The following is a 5,943-nucleotide window of genomic DNA, read 5'->3' as shown; positions in this document are numbered from 1 at the left end:
CCCAGGTAGCTCAGAGGTAAAGAATCTGCCTGCCAATGCAGGAGGCACAAGAGACGCAAGTTCGATCTTGGAGTCAGGAAGGTCCTCTGGAGTAGGAAATGGCAATCTGCTGCAGTAGTCTTGCCTGGAAAATTCCATGGACAGAGAAGCCTGGCGGGCTACAAAGTCAGACACGACTGAGTGACAGAACACACACACATACACACATTTAAAACAAAGTGTGCACGAGTCTTCAGTCGTGTCCAACTCGGCTACCCCACGATCTGTAGCCTGCCAGGCTCCACTGTCTATGAGATTCTCCAGGCAAGAGTACTGGAGTGGGCTGCCATTTCCTCCTCCAGGGGATCTTCCCAACCCAGGATCAAACTCACATCTCTGGTGTCTCCTGCATCAAAAGGTGGATTCTTTACCACTGAGCCGGCTGGGATACCTAAGATAAAGTAAATGAGAGTGTTTTTTTTTTTTTTTTCAGAAAACCATTTTCAGCACTCTCCTGGAGTCCTCAGGTCTGAAAACCAAGGCAATCAAAAGCCCAAGTATCAGAAGATTTGTTCTTTAGTTACCAATAACTAGTTTCAGAAAATCATTTGTAGCTATGATCACTTTCCAAAAGGCTTCAAATGATACTCATCCCTTCTTGGGGTCAAGAGATGAGGAGACTACATCCCTGAGCCAAGTTTAAATTTTCCCTGCCTGACGTGAAGCTGTGGGTCAGTTATAGTGACAAGACTTCAATTTGGATTTTCCATAATACAGTTGTCAGGTAAGGCCACCCTATCCTTAAAGTGTAAATAAAATCCATATGGAAGTCTCACATTGTGTGGAACTTCAATCTTAGTCCATGAACCTCCTCTTTCCCCGCCTCCTCAGTACTATCATATTGTTTCAGGGAGAAGTCAACTCTGACTCCTTATTGGAACTGTGTCTCTAACTTACTTTTAGTTGCGTTTGTTGTTATAATCATACAGAATGGCCTGGGTCAGAGAACCCTGCCCCTTTGCATGACTGTTAAACTAAAGTGTCTTTGTTCAGAACCCTGTCCATCTGTAGATGGCAGGAAGGAAAAAAATTAACACACCCCCTGCCTGAGATTTGTCATTCTAGGAGATATTTGCAAAATTAGTGGCCTTTTTATTTTGCTTCTTCACTGCCCCCATCTCTGATCTATGGCATCCAGATCTCAATAAGATGGTTATTTTGAGACATTAGTCTGTCATCTTCTCAATTAGCTGGCCCTCCAAAATTTGTATTCCTTGCCTCAACACATCTCCACATTATTGCCCTGTCGTGTGATAAGCAGAATGAGCTTGGATCCATAATGGCATTGTGCATTAGAGTTTCAACTTAGGAATTTCAGGGGAAATAGTCAAACCAAGTCATTTGGGGTGACTTCCAGTGCTCACCCCAAATGTCCCACAGGCTGTTTACTTTTGCAGTTCCTTATGCATTTCTGTTCTTGTTCTGCTGGACATGTGCTCTCCCCCTTTGAATAACCACTTAAAACTCTTTATTCTGTTCTGAAATTTACAAGCTTGGGAAATCATCCCCTTTGCTTTGAATTGAAAAAGAAAAAATCATACCCAGTATTGTAACACTGTGTTCTTCAGTGAGCTTGGCACAAAAAGTGTTTTCAATTTATTATAAAACAGTCAATTTTTGCAAAATTCTCTCATCCATGCCTGTCTGTCCCTGAAGGCTGTCTCACTTAGATTCTCTAGATTTATTATTCAGAATAATTTCGTTCTGCATTGACCATTGTATATCCTGTAACTCACTCTTTTGCTTTGTTAAAACCAAGCATCCCCAAATCTGTGTCTCACATTTTTGAATTTTTTTTAAATTTGATTTTTTTGTGTAACAACACATCATGACATATAACATCTTTAAAGGGTGAAACATATTATAGTTGACCATAGGTAACAAGTTGTACAGAAGATCTCTAGATCTCACTTCACTGAAACTTTATGCCTGTTGTTTAGTAATTTCCCAGTTACCCCTCCTCTCAGGTCTTTCCAGGGGGTGCTACTGGTAAAGAATCCCCCTGCCAATGCCAGAGATGTAAGAGACATGGGTTTGATCCCTGGGTCAGGAAGATCCCCTGGAGGAGGGCATGGCAACCTACTCCAGTATCCTTGCCTGGAAAATTCCATAGACAGAGGAGCTTGGAGGGCTATGGTTCATAGGGTCATAAAGAGTCAGACACAGACTGAAGTAATTTAGCACAAGCACACACCCGTCTCCTCCCCTAACTCCTGATGACTACCATTCCATTCTTTGAGTTTATGAATTTGACTATTTTGGATACTTTGTATAAGTGGAATAGTGCAATACTTGCTTTTCTGTGGCTGGCTTCTTTCACTTAACACCATATCCTCCAGCTTTGCACATGCTACTGTGCCCTTCATCTTATCTTCAGTGGCCTAGAAGGGTTGGCTGGTTCTCTGACATGACAGTCTTTCCTTTCCCCTTCCTTTCTAGGTCCTGTAAGTGGAGGAGAACAATATAAAGACTCATTTCCTTTCTCAAATAAATTATCACAGCCTTCTCTTTCCCTTTTCAGAGAAAAAATTACTTTAATCAATTTTAATTAATAGTTTTTATTTTATAATTTTATTTCAAGTTTATAAAAAAATCACAAAGATTATACAGAGTTCCTCTACACTCCCCACTCAATTTCTCCTGTTATTAACAGCTGACATGAGTACAGTACATTTGTCAAAACCAATGAATTGGTATTCAAGTTCCCTTAGTTTTTGCTTGATATGCTTTTCTATTCCAGGATCCTATCTAAAGTATCGTATTCTTCCAATAAGTTTTTTCATAAACACACAAACAAAAATTCTGATATATTTCACATCATGTTTTCTGGTTATCTATTTTTCTAGTGATAACACAGGGGCCCAAACTAGAGTCTTGTTCACATGCTATTGCAGATTGGTGATGGAGTTGCATCCGTCATCATTAGATCCTTTGGTGATTATCTTTCCATTTATTTTGGTAATTTCCAACTTTATAAGTCTAGCTATCTTACAGAGAAAGACAGAAAATCTCTATCATGACTCTTTGCAGCTAGGGTTCAAACACGTGACCTGGTTTCTTTAGATTGGACTTGGGTTTGGAAATGAACAGTGTGAGGACACAATAGGTCTGGAGACAGAGTCAGCTGTTCCTTCAGGCAAGGGGACACTGGGACTTCTGACATCCACTCACTCACAGGTACCAAGTAGGGTTTTTCCTAGAGAAGCCCTTATGTGATTATACAGTGACTGTCCAGCATCAAGGATCCACTTTCCCACCATCTTGGGATATCTGGTGGTGGTTTAGTTGCTAAGTCATGTCTGACTCTTGCAGCCCCATGGACTGTAGTCCACCAGGCTTCTGTCCATGTGATTTCCCAGGCAAGAATACTGGAGTGGAATGCTATTTCCTTCTCCAGGGGATGGTCTCAATCCAGGGATCAAACGAAATATCCTGCATAACGGGTGGTCTCCTGCATTGCAGGCAGATTCTTTATTGATTGAGCCACCAGAGTATCCTTTAATAATGATATTTTCTATTTAAATAGTTAAGGGATTATAGTATTTGTATGTAAGAATTATGACCATTAAAACTAGAATTCTCAGAAAATCATCCCATGATCAATTTTATCTACTTCTATCACATAATTGGTGTTTGTAAAGTTTGGTTAATAGCAAAATGGTGATAATCCTTTCTTTGACTTCACTTAGCCTTTAAAAAGTGTAGGAAGAAGGAAAAGTATGTAGGTACCTATATTTGCTTGTTAGGGCTGCTGTAACAAGATACCATAAACTGAGTAGCTTAACAACAGAAATTCATTATCTCAGATTTTAGAAGCCTGGACAGTCTCAAATCAAAATGCTGGCAAATTTGATTCCTTCTCTTGGCTTTAAGAGAGAACTTATTCCTTGCCTACATCTTAGTTTCTGATGATTTTCTACTGATCGTTAGTATCCCTTTGTAGAACTATCACCCTCATCTCTGCTTTTATCTTCACACAACATTTACCCCGTGTTTGTGTATCTATGTCCAAATCCTCTTTTAATAAAGACGCCAGTCATGTTGCATTAGGGCCCAGGCTGAAGACTTCATTAACCTGATTACTCTGTAAAAACACTATCTCCATAAAAGGTCACATTCTAAAGTAATGGAGGTTAAGACTTCAACTTGGGATGACAATTTGCCCATCCTCAATCTATAAATTCAATTTACTTCCAATTAAAGGTCCATTTTTTTTTTAACTAACATAATTCAACCTGTAAGAGCACCTCTAAGTAGACAGTGAGCTTCTAGAAACCCAGCTCTTGTAGGGTCATCAGCTCAATGGGGAGAGTGGTACTTCAAAGGAACTGAGATCCAAAGAACCAGGTGGTGTTTCCTTTCTAATTCAACCCATTAAGGTGAAGAGTTATAAACAGAAATCAGTTGAGGTCCAGAGATGTTGATTGACACTACATATTAGATATGAGCACATTGTCACAAATCCAGATTTTCAAGCCAGTCTTAATTGGAAATGTCTCGAAGATATAGAATTTAAGTAGGTGAGTTATTTGGCTCAAGCGAAACTAAGTCAAAACAAGGAGCTATGGATTTGTAATTGAGAAAAAGTTTATTTCAGATTGAGGTGCTTTGTGAACATCCTGTCAAGGAACTAGAGTCTGGATCAGGCTTTGGAAAAGGCAGGGGGATTTACCTGCAGGCAATAATGACCTCAGTGTGCCTTCAGTGTATTCCAAGGGTAAAAAACAGTCACTTTTTTTTTTCACTACTTCTTCCCTCCTTTCACACTATTTTGCATCCAATCAATCACCAACCCTGTCAATACCACCACCTCTTAATTGCCTCCTCCCCCCTCCCCCAGCCTGGCATTCCTTTCCTTTCACATTCCTACTGCCGTAGCCTTATTTAAAGCACTCATTTGATATTTAAACCATGACAGTGACCTTGTTTTATTTAAGCATCTATATGGAATTTTTGTTTTGTCTGGTTTCACATTTAAATCTTTGCTCATTTGGAACTCATTTTGCTGTAAAAAAGTGAACAAGTGATCACAACTTTTGTGGCTTGCCAATCCTCCTATAACAATTTATTGAATAATCCATGCTTTTCCACTGATTTCAATACTCTCTTGGCCATAGACTAACTTCCTATGCATATTTGGCTCTAATTTGTATTTCTTTCATTCATCATTTTGCCAATTTCTGTAGTGATTTCTGTTTTAATTGGAATTAAGATTTAAAACATATTTTAATTTATAACATTAAAGCTGTATTTGCATTACGTCTCCATTTCAAAGTTGTCTTTCTCATTGTTGCATATGTATTTTTCAAGATGAACCTTAGAATAATTGAATGAATTAAAAAAAAATCATTGGATCTTTAATTAGAAGTGCACTGAATTTATAGATTGAGGATGGGTAAATTGCCATCTTCACATTATGAGTCTTCCCTTACCTCAGACTAGGTAGGTTTCTTTATTTGCTTATTTTTCATGTTAGTCTAAGTTGATTCTTTCAGGTTTATTATTTTAAAAAGCTATATCTTTTATTAAGGTTACTTATATTTGTTTGATGCTACTACCATTGTGACTGGGATTTTTTGGTTCTATTTTCCTTTTATTTTTATTACAAGAAAGCTATTGACTTTTGCATTTTTAAATAACTGTTAAACTTATTTATTATACCCATCAACGAGTCAATAGATCTTGTTAGGTTTTCCAAAAATGCAACTGTATCATTTTCACAACATTATTATTTCCAACCTCTGTCAAAAATGTATACCTGTGGCGGATACATGTTGATGTATGGCAAAACCAATACAATAATGTAAAGTAATTAACCTCCAATTAAAATACATAAATTTATTTTTAAAAAATAAAGAAAAGACTGGTGAGTTTAACCACATAAAAACAAAAATTGAAATATGA

This window comes from Oryx dammah, unplaced genomic scaffold (genome assembly GCF_014754425.2).
Source record: "Oryx dammah isolate SB20612 unplaced genomic scaffold, SCBI_Odam_1.1 HiC_scaffold_3, whole genome shotgun sequence".
NCBI lineage: Eukaryota > Metazoa > Chordata > Mammalia > Artiodactyla > Bovidae > Oryx > Oryx dammah.
Note: the sequence above shows the minus strand (reverse complement) of the source record.